At 38.4% G+C, this 18,667-nt stretch overlaps 1 protein-coding gene across 5 annotated transcripts in view; it reads right to left on the bottom strand.

Moving 5' to 3' along the window:
- Positions 1 to 16,980, bottom strand: part of bcl9l (bcl9 like) — a 69,845-nt gene extending 52,865 nt beyond the window's left edge. For 3 of the 5 annotated variants that reach the window (XM_066684845.1, XM_066684841.1, XM_066684844.1), the window contains exon 1: positions 16,587 to 16,980. The gene's annotated coding sequence lies outside the window, so the exon portion shown is untranslated. Of the gene's footprint in view, positions 1 to 8,749; positions 9,136 to 16,586 lie in introns of those variants that run through there. The other 2 variants (XM_066684842.1, XM_066684843.1) reach the window with 2 other exon arrangements.
- Between the last annotated feature and the right edge of the window lie 1,687 nt (positions 16,981 to 18,667).

The following is an 18,667-nucleotide window of genomic DNA, read 5'->3' as shown; positions in this document are numbered from 1 at the left end:
TACCACTACTAACTATGCAAATATAATACCACTGTGTTGATCTTACTGATAGTTTATATTTATTTATTTTACATTTAAATATCCATTATTAAAAGCTTCAGTCTTAAGGGACAATGCGGTTAATCGTGATTCATTTCAGGAACTTGTGCAATTAATTATTTACATTTTATTTAATTGACTGACAGCATAACAGCTAAAAATGATAAGGGTTTCAGATGTGAACTGGTACAGCACTGGGCACGGTGCGGTCCGTAGAACCTGACTGTCTGCATTATTTCATGTTCATGGTTCTCATGTCTATGTTTCAAAGCTTTTAATATATTTGTGCTTTTTATTAGAGCAGTTTATGAATGCTTGTCAACATATTATTGCAAAATATCTGTATCTGGATGTAGCTAATACAAACTAGAGTAATTATTCATTTGAAAGATAAATACAAATACACAAGACCTATGCTTTATTTCTGTATTCTCAGTCAAATTTTATGCATCCATGGATACAAATCCTTAACAATGCGCCCTTGTCATGCCAAATGTCTTGTGGAGTAGACAAATACATATATATTGCCATTTCATTGCATATTTGGGCTATACATTTTCTCACACTTTCAGTAATGGAACCCAACATATCCACACATAAACAATTGATGAAACAACCACTAACAGTGGTTCCTTGCAAGATCTCGAATACCATTTTTCCTTTTTTTTTTTTTTTTTTTTTAAATATTGCTAACTCACAGTCAAATGCAAGGTCCTGCCTTCTTAAGAGAAACCTATTGTATATGGAATAAAGGCAGGAATAAAGCACAAAATAAGAAAGAAACACTGAGAAAAACCAAGACTTTATATACAAACTCTGTCTTATTTGGATTTGTACTAAATAAAACAAGTGAGCAACTCTTTACGATGCAAGTATAGTACAGTACATATCGTATCGTGTGCATTAATACCGCAAAACCTTTTCGTGAAATTCAGACTTGATTACGTAATGATGTCATACAGTTACACGTAACATGGCATACATTCATTACGTGAGTCATTTAGGCACAGCGACAGGGACGGTGGAAATTTACTCTGCGTTCAAAAATTTGCTCCAAAAGATGAGTGACTTCAGTCGTGTGTTCTATATAGTCATTCTATATATATTTTATACAACGTCAGAAGCTTGGTAAGTTATGCTTGTTTACAAAATAAGCAAATGCTTACACATTTATTTGTCCTTCTGAATGTTTGAAATTGTTAGATTTGTATGAAAATAAAATGTTATATATAATAATTTAAATAAGAAATTAAATATATTATTAATTGAATCAAATTAATGAAAATATATAATTCATCTTGTTGAAATAGTGTGTTCTGGAAATTAATAAAACTATTTTTCAATGTTTTTTCATGTCGACAAGAATATTGTTATTGCCAAAATAACCTGAAATATCATGATATTCTATGTACAGACTAGAAAAATAAACACATCTTTTTGACCAAACAAAGTCAGAATTTTTAACTGGTTCCATTCAGGGTTCTTAGAACCTTAGTGTTATCCAGTTTTAATGGGAACAATGGCTGTGGCACTTCACAGAGCGTCACAGAGTCTGTTTTATCCAAGACAGAACTGGAGACAAAGATAAAGGGATAGAGTCAAGAAAGAGTCATGGTTTGTCCACTGTTAACAATGGGTTCAGATCATATTGACATATGATACACATGTACAGATGAGGGGTTCTGTTCAAAGTGAGCATTTTGGAGCTGTCCTGCTGAGCTTATAAACGAGAACAGTGGAGAAAAGTAAAAGTTTTTTTGTTTTTTTTAAACAGTTTTACAATCGCAAAGCAGATAATTGGTTGTCTGCACCATAACTCTAGAGTACTAGTGCTATTTCCAGAGCTTCTATAACTCAACATGGCAACGGATGTCATCACGGTTCATGCAGAAAACCTATTCTTCTTTGTTCCAGCTGGGAACCAACAATTGTTGTTCAGATACTGGTGGTATTATGCGGAACAGTTCAAAATGAAGTGCACGAACAGGAATGATTCCATGTAGGTTGAAAAGAGTAAAAATAAATAAATAAAAAAATAAGATGCAATAAACGTATAAAAATCTGGCGGACTGTGAAAATAATTACAGTGGAACCTCTACCTACAAACTTGATCCATTCCGTGACCCGGTTCGTAAGTGGAAAAGTTTGTTTCTCGAGTCAATTTTCCCCCTTTAAAATAATGGAAAGGCAATTAATGCGTTCCAGCCCATCGCGAAAGTCACCCTTTTTGCACTGATATATGTTTACAACACTCTCAAATTAGTAAAAAATACATGTAGCATTACTAAAAATAAAAGAGAAATACAGTGGAAACAGTAATAAAAAAGAAATAATAAAGTTTTAAGTGGTTACACATCGCTACCTTGAAGACGTGACGACTGGCTGGAGGAGTAACACAGGCACTGGCTGTATGACGGGAGGTGGGGGTTGGGTGGAATAATGGAGAGTAGGCGGTGAATGAGGGGAGACAAAACGTAGATACGGCTTAACTTAGAACGAATTTCAATGTCTGCTATTTACACTAATGCTAAATTGCTAAAGCTACAATTTGCTAATCTTAAAAGCTCACTCAAGTCTGGGCACGCTGGGAGACTCGCCTATTGGGGTTAGTGGCCATTTCCAGCCGCCGGCTCGGGTTCATTTCTAGAGTCATGGCTCGTTGGTGGAGGCAAAAAATATTCACATGCCCAGTTCGTATATTGGAAAGTTCGTTAGTATAGGCATTCGTTAGTAGAGGTTCCACTGTATATACTAATTTTATTATAGTCATTTTCTACTGTTGTAGTTAAAAAATTCCATTACAATAAACCAAAGAGAATGTAAATTGGGTGCATACTGAACAGTCATTCATTCATTCATTCTCTGTAACCGCTTATCCAGTTCAGGGTCGCGGTGGGTCCAGAGCTTACCTGGAATCATTCCCTGGTGCAAGGCGGGAATACACCCTGGAGTGGGCGCCAGTCCTTCACAGGGCAACACAGATACACACATTCACACACTTTGGAGTCGCCAATCCACCTACCAATATGTGTTTTTGGACTGTGGGAGGAAACCCGCGCGGACATGGGGAGAACACACCAACTCCTCACAGACAGTCACCCGGAGCGGGAATCGAATCCACAACCTCCAGGTCCCTGGAGCTGTGTGACTGCGACACTACCTGCTGCACCACTGTGTCGCCCTGAACAGTCATGTAAAGGCAAAAATACGTAAATGCACATGACCTTATAGTTAGTTTGTCTTGAGTATTTAGTTAGGGGTTCATGCAGGAGTTTACAAGTATGAAGTATGAGTGCCTCAGGGCTGATTTGTTGTGATGAAGACCATGGTGAAAACAAACATCTGTAATGTTTAATAAAACACTCCTGGGCTGCTAAGCAGTGGAATTACAGTCTCTGGTGTGATGGTGCACCACCCAGTCCAGTAAGGCTAGGTTAAGTTGGAGACATATTTGTGATCTTAGTAACCCAACAACCGTATCTGACAACACTAATTCTCTTCTATTTGAAAGCCATCAAATCTTCAAAGAAATGTTCTTAAATTTTTGCTAAAGCCTTCCTAGAAGAGGGACAAATTTCCAATTAAATTTAATTTAATGTGAACGTGGCTGTACTAGTTTCCGGCTTGCTTAGTAAAGTGTTTTGATGTTTTAATGCAAGAGCCATAGTCACTGACTTCTACAGACTTATAGACTCCACATTAAAATTCTGTCACAGAATGTGTACTGAATAGTAAGCAAATATCGTACGCCACAAAAAGTGATTATGTTGATTGCCTCATTACTTTTCCACTTCTGAACTCCCTGCACAATATCAAGACTGAGCATTTTTGATGCCACTTCTCGGAAAGCTAAAACGTCAACCGTGTGAAGTGTTTAGTTGTTTGGCAGCGGGCAGGCTGGTGAGCATTAAGTCCCACCGAACAACAGCATCATCAACATCGACCTGCAAATTATTACAATCACTCCAAGGCTCTAGGCTCAGAGGGGCAGCTCGTTAAGCATCTCGAAAACATGCTTTTTTACAATTAAAATGATTGTGGCTTCCAGCCAAATCAGTCTGACAAACAGGCTTCATTCCACATCATTCCCACATAGTTTCAAATTACAATTCAACACGTAGCTGTAACAAAAATAACACCGTCTCTGGTAGATTTTGGCCAGCCTGAATCTCGCCTAGCATGCGTTTGTTTTTTGGAATGCTCCTCTTTGATGTGTTCGCAGGCAGCTAAGGAAGGGGGGGGCAACTTTGCAATGCATTGTGGGACTGAAAGCAGGTGACGGCCAAGAAATCAACCCACTGGGGGGGTTGACGCATGTTGCTGTGGCAACAAAACATGACATGGGCCTGAGCAAATCTAAGCCATAAAAAATAAAAAATGCCCATGATAGTGACAGAGAGAAGGCAGAGTAAGAGAGTGAGAAACAGATAGACAGAGAGAAAATATAAAGGAAAAAAAAGACCACTGCCACAGAGAGATGATTTCAAAGCTATGCGAGTTTAAAATCAGTGCCCTTGCTACCTGACCATAACGATAGCTTCATAAAGTCAAAGAAAGCAAAGCAGAAAACTGAGGCTATTTTTTTTTTTTTCATTCATTCATTCATTATCTGTAACCTCCAGTTCAGGGTCACGGTGGGTCCGGAGCCTACCCGGAATCATTGAGCGCAAGGCAGGAATGAGGCTATTTGAAAAAAAAAAAATAATAATAAATAAATAAATGAAAAAGGAAAAAAGACAAGACGAGTGCACAAAAGGTTATGTGAAGAAAGGAAAAAAAATAATAATAGTAATAATAATATTTAAAAAAGGCAAAAGGAGCCAAAGTACACAGCTATCTAACTGCAATCATGTATTAAAAATTGAGAACCGATTAATAGAGGGGGGAGGAAGGGAGAGAGGGAGAGAGAAAGTGAAAGAGAAAGAGACTGGTTGAATCAGAAGAGCGCGTGTGCTCTGTACATGTGAATATAACAACATATGTGCAGGATGTGTGTGTGTGTGTCAAGCTTATGTCTTGGAATAAAATTCTTGAAACATTCACCATGTGACTTCTAGGAGGAGGAGGGGCAGACAAAGAAATGAGAAAGTAAGAGAAAGAAAGAAAACTAGTGAGTAGAGAGATCTAGCTAGAGATAGAGGGACTGGCGTGTGAAATGTACAGGATAGACAGCACAAAGACATTGTCATGGCCACAGTGCAGTAGTCTAGTTGTCTCTCTCTCTCTCACACACACACACACTGTGTGTAATGTGTTAAGCTGCATCCTCCTCCCTCTCCTCTTCCCACTCTCAATGTTCCTCTCTCTTTCTCTCTCTCTCTCTCTGGGACAGGGAAGTACTGGGCTCACTTTGCGCTGGGGGGTCAAGGGTTGTATCTCTTCCAACACATTCTGGGCTCTTGGCCAACTAGAGCAAGGAAAAAGAGAGCAAACTATGGTCGAAACACACAGAGCAAGACACAGGCACTCAGAACTGGAGAGCTAGTGCTGCTGGAAATTAAATCCCTCCAACAGCCCTAATTAAATATTATAAAATATTTTCTTTACATATAAATAAATGTAAAGAGCCTGCTCTAAATCCAAGTCATTTTATTTAGCCTTCATTTTTATTTACAAAATTTACATCAGCACAGCAGGCCTTTTCCCATTATCCGATTAGCCGAGTGCATGTAAACACAGTGATCAGATTACTGACAAACTTTTCTGCAGTTATCAAAGTACATGCAGACACACTCGGTGATCTCTGATTACGTACATGGTTTAGACAGCTTTTAGTTCAGGCAGCTCTCTTCATAAAAACAAGCAGCCCCGTCTCAGTATTTAATCAACTGTCCTAATTTACTAATTGATTTTTAAAACTATTTTATTATTTGATTAACTGAGTAGTCATGCCCAACCCTAACGATTATGTTACCAGGCAGCTATGGCCTACAGCCTAAAAACAAAAAGCAAATTTAATGAAATTTAATAGCAAATTAAAGACCACAGTAACATGTGACCCAAGTGGTTTATTACTTTTCACAATTCAGATTATAATTAAACAAATCCAATCAGGTTTTAGAACAAGGCCCATAATATCTATAAACCAGCAACAAATCATTACAAGTGATTTTACTTATGTTTCAAACAATTAATCAAATGTCTGTGAAATGGTAGAGATTCTTCTGCACACATACGATCACTACAAATCTACAGAAAAGAGAAAGTAAAACTGATTCCTATGAGATAAAAATAAATGCCGTCTGAGCTTCAGAGCCATTTATTTAACAAAAGAAAAGAGAAACAGTAAACGAGAGAAACTAATAACTAACCCTATTTACTATATTTACTAATTATTTATATAATTTACTATACAGGGCCCAACCTGTTTATTTATTACAATTATTACTAGCATACAGATTAATTTATTGGTCAATTTATCATTTGATTTTGATATGACTGATAAAATCGTTCCAGTATCAGAAGAAATAACCTGCCATTTAAAAACAAATATGCCCCAAGCTTTACAGAAGCCTTTTATATTGAATCACTTTGATGGAAGCACTGGTGACACAGACCTTCTGAGGTCACCACCCAGTTTGTGTAATCTCCACAGAAAAGCAGTGTCCTTAGAATGGCTCTGGAACAGATGCACATGAGTTTAACATCACCAACTCTAATGCCACATGTCAACCAGAGGGATATGAAGCCCCCAGCAGTGGGAATGCATTCTTGGGAATGACTGAGCTCCATCCTGCACATTTGGGAAGAGCTGGCGTGGTGATTGTGATCTAGAACATCTGTAGCAGACATCACAACATTTATTGTGGCTGATTGCAATCACAATCCCACAGCAGTGTCATTCTTTAAATCATGGTTTACCTAAAATTATTGGATTCTGTTAATTACAACATACATTAGTGCAAAATAAAATCAGTGACTGGAACTGTGGCATTCTAGTTCAGTGTACATTACGAATGTAAAAATACACTCCAGACACAATTCAAAATCCAAATGTTCCAGCAGCATCTAATTGTAACCAGTTGGATCAAACCCTAGCAATGTTTTCTTCTCTAATACACATTAGTCTGCTCTATACACAGAAAACCCCCTTAATCATTGGAGAATGAATGTAAATATTTAGGTGTTAAATTAAGACAGTGTATACATGTACTGCACTCTTGCTCACTCTGCCAGACTGTAACGCCCTAAGAAAGTAGTTCCTCAAATCCAAAAGAACCTCATATGCACTCTATCTATACATCCTTTCCATTTTAAAAGTACACAACAGTAGCCAGGACTGCTATTATCAGTCTTTATTCTCAGGCATGCTTGCAGAACGTAGTCTTACAATTTTTATATAAACAAAAGTACTGCTTATTATGAAGACATATTTAAATAACCAAAAATAATGCAACATATTCTGCTATGACAATGATACAGTACAGTATCCTTAAGGCTAAAGCTTTAGCATTAGCTAGGAAACAAGTCACCACTTAGCCTTGGTGTTAGGCTCCTCAAATCATGATACTCCAATCAATTTCTCTATCACTAGTTATTAAACAGTATGTTTATATTGTTGGATTATGAAGTCACATATGAGTATTGATGTATTTTACAATGTTTATTTTGACTGCCGTCAAATAAAAGCAATTCAAGACGACTTCGCTACGCCTTGCTTTGTGTGTGCTTTTTTTAAATCATGACTATCTGTAAAGCAGTTCAAGCTGAAGGACTCTGACTACATGACTAGATGTTTTTCTTGGTAACATTACAAAATATTAACACCGGATGGGGCAGATTTTGCAAAGCTTAGATTCTAGTAAAGCAATAAACCACATAAGGCCATGCATTACTGGAATTTTATCACAGTGAAGGATGTTTTTGGCACAAGGTGTAGCAAAGTATCGAATTGCTGTTATCAAACGGCAATCAAAAATATTGTATGTCACAAAATACCTCAATGTTCAATTCACAGATGTATTTTTTTAGAAAAGCATTCACAATAAAGCAAGCCTATTTCTGTACCAATAATTTAATAAAACTGACTGAGTTTAATATACAGCATATTAAATAATATTATATTATTATAAATAATACATAATAAATATGGCGGCATGGTTGTGCAGCAGGTAGTGTCACAGTCACACAGTTCCAGGGACCTGGAGATTGTGAGTTCAAGTCCCACTCCAGGTGACTGACTGAGGAGTTGTGTTCTCCCTGTGTTCGCGTGGGTTTCCTCCGGGTGCTCCAGTTTCCTCCCATAGTCTAACACATGTTGTTAGGTGGATTGGCGACTCAAAAAAGCATCCATAGGTGTGAGTAAATGTGTGTGTGTGTCGCCCCATAAAGGACTGGCGTACTCCAGGGTGTATGAATAATAAACACGAAATTCTGATGTTGTGAGGTGGTCGTGTGTGTGTGTGTGTGTGTGTGTGTGTGTGTGTGTGTATCATAAATTCTACAAGAGCTTCGAACACAGCCCATCTGATCAGCCAATCAGATTTTACAACTGGAAACATTTGATAATAAACCATATATAGAGCTGGAGTAGGTAATTAGTTTTAAAAACGTTTTTTTGCAATTTTTTTTATACTTTCACATCCCGATAGCAATCAATAAATCAAATGCTCTGATTCTTAATGAAGATACAATTTCTATATAAGACACAGGAGTGTAAAAACTGTCAAATCATTTTATTTGGGCCAGACAATATGAATGGATGGCTTACCTGCCTGTCTACTACATCAGACTCAGAGCAGCTCTGATCAATTTGCCACATACACTGAGCTTCGCCTGAAAAAACACACGAAGGGAAGAAGCTGATTGAAGCCAGAGGGCAAAACAGACTGAATGTTGGCATAGCTTCTGGGTGTTTTCTCACATGTGAATGAGACACTGGGTAGGGGGACATAGTTGGTTAGTGAGGTGTTGTGCTTCTTTCTTTGTGTGACTTATCAAGCCATGTTCGTGTTTTGAGGGAGTGTCTTTTAGGGGAAAAAGAGGGCTGAAGGTAGGGGGTGGGATTTTTCAGTTGGATTTTTTTGTCCTTACATTTTGTGCTATGTTTATTATGTAAGGGAATAGTCCCTTCCGAATAATCCTTTTGACCGCTTACAGTTGCATCATTTAGATGTCACAGTGTTTCAATGATCACCACCAAAGAAAAACTCACTCCACCACTCCTCCTTCCTCATAACTACTGCCTCATAATGCAATTCCAGTCATGGTTACAAACATGATACTTATTAAAGTTTGGGTTACTATAGTGTAAGAACACAGAACTCTAAGCCCAGTATTGAAAATCAAAGCAAATTATTGTCCTTTTTATGACTAAGGGTATGACTGCAGCCTCATCAAAACTAAAAGAGTTAGTAAATGCTTTCTGCAAACCCAATGATAAATATAAATAGAGTTGATTTAAAGTTATTGGTGATTAAACCCAGCTGGGTTTATTTGAGTAGCTGCATTGTGTTGCTCCTAAAATATTTAAGAAATGTTAGGGCTACCTTTAACATGGTAGAGCTGTGGCATATGTCACGAGAACAGAAGGCTCATTGAAACCCCTGAGTGGAAAATGCCTTGCCATGGTGGAGGGAGCAAACCTTGAGGTTTACCCATTTCCTACCTGAAGACCCATGTGGCCAGCCATATGACTACCAGAGAGCAAATGCCATGCAACACACCATAAAATACATTTATTAAAAAAAAAATAAATAAATAAAAAAAACTTTTCTAAAACAACTGTTGCAGTTTTCACTCATGATGTGTGTGTCAGTACCTCTGTAGCATCTCTGAGCCTAGCTTGGTTGTTTTCAGGCTGTAATAAGCTGTCCCTGGTCTTCTACACCTTGAAGGAAAGCTTCTCTATATCACATTATTCTTTCATAGCTCGCCTTCACGCCACTGCATGTAACTCATCTCCAAGCTCTCAGATCACCTAACCTGATAAGAAGCACTTTGTCAGCAGTGCTGAATCCAGTTGTCCCAGCACCGCACAACATGGGGCCATTAACGGAGCCGCATGAAATATGGATCAATTAAGTTACACATTTCATCTTCCTCCTCTTCTTTTTGGTGAGCTGCCTTGCATTACCAATAGAACAATTAAGAAATGTTCATTTGCCTCACGCATAGCACGGCTTTGTTAAAGAGGAATCTCAGAAAATGTAAACAATTCTGTAAGACTATTTATAAATAAGCAAAGCAATTCTGACGTTTATCTTAAGCCAAATGTAAATAAAAGTTATATTACATATAAATATGATACAGAAATAATGCATACAGTCCTGTACACTTTACATTTTTCAGTTACAATATCAATAGTATATAAACAGTTGTTATACTGTACTATTTGGAGAAGAATTACAAGAAGGAATATTCTGTTGAGCACATTTTTTTAAAGTAGCGATTGAGCAAGACGCAAGACTAAAAATACTCAAACAAGGATTGAATGAGGAACTGAGAAATGGTAAGAAAGCTATAATATGCTATGCCAACACATCACTTCAATAGCATCAATTCACTATAGTGCACTGAAAAATCAAAGTTTGTTTTTTGAAACTTTCCAGAATCCATTTTTCCTCAAATTCTTTTTTTCAGACAATGATGCACGCAGGATTTTGTAAAGCAAAACAGTACCAAAATAACTCCTATCATCACCACTATTAAAAAATCAGTAGCCTAAGGTTTTCTTCAAATTTCTTCACAATCAGTATGCAAGCAATCACATCCCTCTGCCTAAAAATTGAGCCCTTTCCCTTCAGAAAGTCTGTGGTTGTTTTCTGAACATCTTTCCAAGTGCTGAAATGTGGAAACATTCCTTTTAAAGCCACGCATTCTCCTCAGGCCAACTACACCTCTACATTAGGCTGTTAATGTTTGCTGTAAGAGGCAAATGAACGATTCATGTCAGTGACACAACATTTTTGAGTAAATATAAAATCATCAACTTTGCCATAAAAATAAAATCAGATTTACAACATTTCATGTATTGTTCAACTATTTCTCTGCTAAAGGAAGACAGAACATTGTCTTAATGACCCAAAATTTCCAGTACATAACCTGCACTGACAACATTTTGAAGCATAAAAAAAAATAGAAATGTATAATTTGACTGATCTTTGTGGACATGTTGAAAATGATTCCCAGTGACTCTTATTGACTGTTGCCATTCTGATTTTGTATATATTAAAAATACATACATACTTTGGGGCAAATGCATCATCATTCATTTTTTTAGACTTTTTGATTATGGAATAAATATTTTTTAGGTTCCCAAAGCAGCTGTAATATAGTCTGTTACATATATCAATATGGCAATACAAATGGTGTCAATAAAACCAGTTCTGCCTATATCATGGACTAATGCACTGATGCATAGTCAATACTTTACTGTCATTGCTCTGTCATGACTGTGACTGGAAATTGTACTGTGTGTTATTGACCAAAGTTTTGTCATATGTGGTTGTGGACTACGCCACAATAAGCGACTGAATTCTAGGTGTGAAATCACTGCCACAGCAGCTCTGGAATACCAAAAGACAGAAGCACACGCTACGGACAAAATTCCACGCGCTGAAGGCGGATGCCCAGACAAAGCAGGAGCAAAGCCAGCCACCAGACTTAAACAGATGTGAAGTATTCAGCGCTGTTATTTTCAATATCCCCTGGCCTCCTGAGCAAAAGCATTCCCCTGACACCAAAGTCTTCTCTTAAACCCATATAACAGTGTCTGGTGGTTTCAAGGGAGGAAAAACCGAAAGAAGGAAGGGGGGGGAATAAAAAACCCTCCCGCAGCTGAGGGCTCTGAGGCAAGTCAGAGAATTGTCATAACCCACAACACAGTTGATTCTTCGCTGAAAGGGTCTGCAGGAGCTGACTCAAAGCCAATATCAACTTACAGGGAAGGGACAAATGCAGGCAGGTTCCGATTCATCTTTCATGACGGCCCGAAGGTCACAACACATTCAGAGGGCAAAATAAAATGCGGCTGGATAAATGAACACATGCTACAGACACTACCACATATGCATGGACTCCCTGGGGCATGAAGCAAGGTTCCACTTCCTTAAAGCGACTATTTCCAGTTTTCAGTTAACTGTAAAGGATAAGGTGATCCCGCTTTTGAGCGCAGAGTCAACTCAGGTCATGCAAACATTAGAATACTATTCAGTTCTGTGAAACAACCTTCCAGGAACAGAGAGGTTCATTTGTACTGACCCTGGGCCAAATTTATCCAGGGCTTTGCACATGGCAAAATGGTTTTTACCAATGCAGTCTCATTGACATGACCAGTGACTGAAACACACAGTCTGTGCCTCAACCAATCGCATGCTCTTTTAAATACTTTGCCCCAGCATGACAGCTTTTCAAGACATAAGCAGCATAAATCCATCCCTTACTCTATATAGAAGTCTCTTACGCTGTGATTCAAAAAAGTGCAAACAAACAAGTGTTTAATACATAAAGCCCCCTTTTTATTTGCTGTTTAGCACTGCAAGGACACTATCATTTTATGAACACAGTAAAAGAAATATGGTCCAAAATTGACCAGGAAAAATGTTTACTGTGTGACGTTATGGTGCATTAAAATAAATCAACACCTTACAGGTGATGTTCATGCTTTAAATAATAATAATAATAATAATAATATTTTTGTGCACTGGAAACTGATCTAATGTCTCTCCAGTGTCAGTAAAAACCCTAAAACAAAGGGTCTCGGTCATGGCAGATGTTCAGACAGCAAACAGGCTTCCAAACTTTGAAAAGCATGAACCGAAATGAGGATATTGCTCTATTCCTAGGTAATATTGACTGGTTTTTGCTGTTTCAGATTACATAAGACGGAACCTACTCTAAATTCAGGTGACTGCTAACTGCATGAAAGTAACCACAGGCCGAAAGTGCTACAAAGCAAAACAACTTGAGTAACAAACGAGTTTCTGTGGTAATTCAAAGTGAATAAAAACATACAGACAATTTAATCTTCAGCCACATACACACGATAGCCGTTGTTCCTTAAACATACTGTTCCACCTTTAAAAACACAGAGCTTCTGAATGTAAACAAACCAGAGGGAGCAACAGTTCCCTAGAATTGTAGACCTTGCCTTTAAAGGCACCAAATAAAAAATGCACACATCACCACATCTGTTGAAAACATCCCAAACTGCACTGCACACTGCTTTCGCAAACACGTCAAGAGTGAAATTTTCTGGGTTAAAGACTAGGAAAACCCCTTCTGATGATGCATCTTGAAGGTGGGAGAGACATTGCAAAAACTGTACTACCTCTGGGGTAGATCTGAAGTGGGACTTTTTGAATTATTTCCCCACAAGCTGGATAATGCAGGAGAAAGAGCTCAAATTAGTGCTAGGAAGCCAAATATCAAGTCTGAATTTATTAGCATTTTCATCAGTTTGATACAAAGAAATCAGCAGGATTTCTTTAGTGTAATGGTGGTGGGGGGTGCTTAAAGTCTATAGTCTATAAGGTTGAAAACACAGAAATTATACAAAATCTAGAATTCTCTTAAACTAATAAGTCTGCTACATTGAGCTCTATTTTAATTTATATTCATTTTTAATGTACATTAGCATACATCACAGAAGAAGAGAAACCTTCAAGACAGCATTTTCAGATTGCAATGCCACAGAAGTGACTAACTTGGCTTATTACGTCTTTAATGCATGCGGGAGGCCTTTGCTCTCATGCAATGAGCATCAGACACAAGCTCAACTGTGGTAAATCCAAAACCTCAATGTACACTATTTAGAGTGCTGCAGCAAGTGCTGCAAAGCAACATTTCTGTTCAGGCACAGCACGTCACACTTCCTCTAAAACTCCCATGATGCAACAGCTCATGCTTAGAAACATAATGGATTGGTTAGGCGAACTTTAAAATGCAGATCCTGAATGTGGCCTGAATGAGTGCGCTCAGTGTTGGCAAAGAGGTGTTGAGCTTGTGCGCTGGAAAGGCATACTGAGGCTCTCTGGCCTCCAGATCAAGTTGCAAACTCTGTGTGCCACTATAAATAGCACAGTAGGATATCACACTTACAGAACAGGCTAATGGGGAGACCAACTGGCCAAAAAAGCAGCCACAAACAGTCAAGTTACACATCATGAATTTTCCCTCAATCCTACACCATTTGAATTTTGAATATCAAATTATTGCAGCCTACCCAGCCTATCGGGTCTGCCCAATTTTAAACAAATGACCACAGATGGGGATTTTTTTTGTATGTGAGACACCTAAATATTTAAATCACATTATTTTTATTTATTTTTCTTTTTTAATCCATTATTATTATTATTATTATTATTTTTTAGCATGAACTACATGTCACTGAGAGGAAATGCAACATTAACTCATGATACAGCTATCTCTCACTCACAACACTGAGTTAATCAACTTGCGTCATCATGGCCTTGGGGAGTTGACGGGAAACAGCAAATTAGGCAGGCACTGGCAATACAGTGGTGAGAAGATTTAGGTTTGCAAGAAATTTGCTGCTACTGCCACAACTGTCCAAATGACAATGAGCCATCTTAGGAACACACACTGCTGATAATAAGTATTACTACTATACTATCTGACCCTGATGGAACAGAGAGGACTACAAATTACTGTACACTGGCTCTAGACCGAGAACACCTGGGTTAACCTGCCTGTATGAACCTAAACATTGCAATTAAAATTTAAGAGTTATACACTGTAGTGGTCAAACAAACAAGACATCTGAAGTGTTTAATGCCTCTAAAACATAAACGTCTGTTTATTGCACGACGGTCGTGAATATAATGGCAGATATATTGTTTTGTTAGGAGTTTTGTGATAACATGTTTGCGTATGTCTATTAATCTAGTCATATTTCAATTCTGATGCAAAAAAACCCATCATCCATTTTAACACTATATTATCATCCATATTAAATATAAAAATACAAAACTGACCATTTTAGAGAAATGAAATGGCCGTTTGTAATGCAGACATCACAACTTCCCATTCCTTTCACCACAACTCTTAAAGGAAGGTCCACTATAGAACACTATTTTAACCACAAAATTATTGTGAGGCTCTGCTGACCTCTAAAAGGGACACTAAAGCCTCTGTCATTGCTACTTGTGCTGCAGAAACTGCACTATGTAGCCTACCTTTTGGAGCCCCCCCTCTTACATTGGGTTCCTTGAAAAATCTCAGCCAGTAAGTTCCACCACAATCCCTTTTTTTAATCTCACTGAGAGAATTGTGCAGACATTTTGAAAAACGGGTGGAATTACTGTTTAAAGACACTACTGATTTCAAGGGAGCTTGGTAAACACAGATTGTATGTTAACATTTCATGGCTGTGAAGAGAAATCTTATTGGAACAGTAAGGTCCAGCTCAAACAAATGCAAGTTGCAGCAGCTCCTAACTTGCTCTCTGGGCTGAAACATGCTCTGTGGACTACTGTAAGTCAAAGCAAAAGTTCAAATGACCACTTCTTCTGAATCATGTCAAAACGTTTGCGTTTAGCAGCTGCCACTGTGAACGATACTATGCCTGTCTTGATTAATGTTTGGGAACAGGCCATGGCTCAGAGAGGAGGGCTGTTTTGTTTACGAAACGACAGGCATTAAACACTTAATACATTATAAAAGGGAAAAACTACAGGTTATCACTCTGTTGTCTATAATTCGTGGTACTCTACTGTAAAAGTGTCATATTTGGCTGCGGTGCTGATAGCATAGCTCTACACTGAATCCTGCAAGTGTCTGCGCGACTGTAAACCAAACTGCACATTTGAACGGTCTATGGTCGTTTTTAAAGAGATACTATTCCACAGACGAAAATGTGTATCGTATACATTTTCTGTCCATCCGACATTAGTGCTGTAAACCTCTTGTTTGGCTCCGACACATGCGGGCCTGATGTTTTCACTCGTCTGTCGTCAGCTCATTAGCTTCCATCGCAGGGAGAGCTCAGTTAGCCGTTAGCTGACGAAGCTAACTACCGTAGGACGAAATGACGTCGCCGCGCTCTCCTTCAGCTGCATCTGCAGGCGACACTGTAAACGGTCCGCGATTAATGTTCAGCGAACCGGGGACCCGCTGGGTCCTTAGCGCTTTACACCCAACACAGATACGCTGTCTGTCATTGTTATATGTGGTGTTTAAGTAAAGAGTAATTTTGTAAGCTCTGTTAAAGTTGGCTTAATATTTGAATCCCCCAGTCCACCTTAGGTTGTGCGGTCGTTACAGTGTAACGTCTGGCTCATTTAAGGTGGAACGGAGAATCTGAAGAAGTTGGCACATAAGCGCTTCATGCATCACGGTCGCCAACTCACTCGAGATTTCCATTCCACCTTAAACGTGCAATACTCGCATGTACCCATTTAAGGTGGAACGGAAAACCTTCGAATCAGAAGCCAGAACCAGCTTCTTCTTTTTCCAGTGTTCCGTTCCATCTTAAATGGTGGCAGCAGTTACATGTAACAATTTAAGGTGGATCGGAAAATCCGACCGCGAAGTTGGCGAATAAGAAGCCAACTTCAGCTTCATAACAACACTGAATGTTTTCCTACCCCATTCCGCTGTTTCTGCGAGGCCGGTGTCGAGAATGACGGCGAGCGGACATTAGCCGAAGCGGTAGCCGCTGCCCTGGATCCCTCCGCGGTGCACAGCAGAAGAAGCGCCGCCGCCTCCTCTGCTGGTGCTGGATGGTCGCTCCTCCTCCGCGGGGCTGGATAGAAGCGCCGTTGCGCTGTCGCTGCTCAGACGCGGGATGCTCGGGGGTATGTTGCCGCTCAGCTCGAGGCGGAAGGCGAGTGCTCGTCAAGACAGCAGCAGATCATGACTCCACAGCCGGAGACGGGGAAGGGCAGGACGCTGTGTGTGTGCATGTTACACACCATAGCCTAGGTACCACAATACACACACGCACGCGCGCGCGCACACACACACACACAGCTGATGAAACGACTCAGACACAGATACACACTACTCTCTAGCGCTGTTTGCTCGAGTCACCGGTTCATCACACACTCGTCTAGCGGCACCAGCTGCCACGTTTCTCCGCCACTTACCACACACATCGCCCACATACAGCACACACCGTCTACTCATACAAGCGAAACATACAGTAGACAAACATACTACTCGTCCAAGGGTTTTTATTCATTTGTTTATTTTGAGCATAATTATAATAATAATAATAATAATAACAATAACAATAACAGTAATAATACACCAATTGTTCTAATTGCTATGGTATTTAGGATCATCATCATTATTTTTAGGCATTTAACATTAAGATATATTGATTAAAGTTATTGAATACAATTTAAAAAGATACATAGAATAGAATTTAAAAATATTAAATAACAGCAAATATTGTTTTTACAGCATGAAAACAATTAAGATAATGCCAGTTATTTTATCAGTTTATTCTACTGATACTAATAATAAAAATGTGAAAATTATAAATAAATATAATATTCATAACATTTATCTATTTATTATGATTATTATGCTAAATATTTGGATAAATATTTTTTATTAATTTGTAAAAGCGTAATTTACAGAGAACTAGAAACTGTAAACATAACATATTTAATTGTCTGGACGTTTGGCACATTTCCCTCGTAATTCTTATTTTACTGAGTCATGAAGTAGTCGTCCTACACTTGATGAAAATGATTTCCACGCAGCCTACTCCCAAATCATATAATAGGCCTGATGCTTGCCTCTTATTCTCTCTAAAGCCTTCCGCCCAATAAAATGACAGAGCTGGTGCTTGATTTTCTCCTCTCGAAATGTCACGTAGGAATGTGGTAGCAATAATGAGAATGGATCTGTGGTCTCCTGAGCTGATGTGGGATCTGTGTTGAGGGGCATTCAGCTTCCCTCTTCATTTCACAGGTGAGTACTCCCTCTGGTGGTGCACGGCTCTGTGAAATCTCTTGGAGTCCCTCAGGATGAGCTCCACTGACCTGTACTGTTTTACTGATTCACTACAAGAATTCTTCTTAAAGCAGAAGGTGACGTGGCTATTATATTATGCAGACTTCCAGTGAATTAGTGTCTGTGTAGTCTGACAAATATAATAAAAGCTAGAGGTTCATCATGTAGGAATTCTGATCCAATGCCAGTATCTGGTGTCTTTAGACAAAACATGCTTCTACACACAACTAAAGCAATGCTGGTACATGAAGCTTACCATTATTCTGAAATTAAGAGTAATTCTGCCTTCATTACAAAGACTTACTAGCACAGAGAAATATAACATGTTTATGCAGGGATTTATAAGGTATGTAAACATGTTTAACTGTTTATGTGAAAATGGCTTACTGTGCAGTAATGACTGTATATATACAGCAACATAATGAAATGTGATATCATTTTTCATTCTAAATTAATACAAAGCACAGGAAAAATGAATTATAAATTCTTCAATTTATACATTCTTGAATTTGTCAGTTTATATAATTTTCTTCTCATAGTATATTATGCCAAGGATATTTTCAATTTTACATGATATTTGTTCCAATATCAAAGCTTCGTAGTGTTCTATATTGTTCTAGATACATATGTATTGCTAAACACTTATTTGATACTATGATTTGGTTTGGATAAATCAAATAGAAATCATGCCCTGCTACAGAAG

The sequence above is a fragment of the Hoplias malabaricus genome, chromosome 11 (genome assembly GCF_029633855.1).
Source record: "Hoplias malabaricus isolate fHopMal1 chromosome 11, fHopMal1.hap1, whole genome shotgun sequence".
Lineage (NCBI taxonomy): Eukaryota > Metazoa > Chordata > Actinopteri > Characiformes > Erythrinidae > Hoplias > Hoplias malabaricus.
This window is presented reverse-complemented; position numbering and strand designations above follow the sequence as displayed.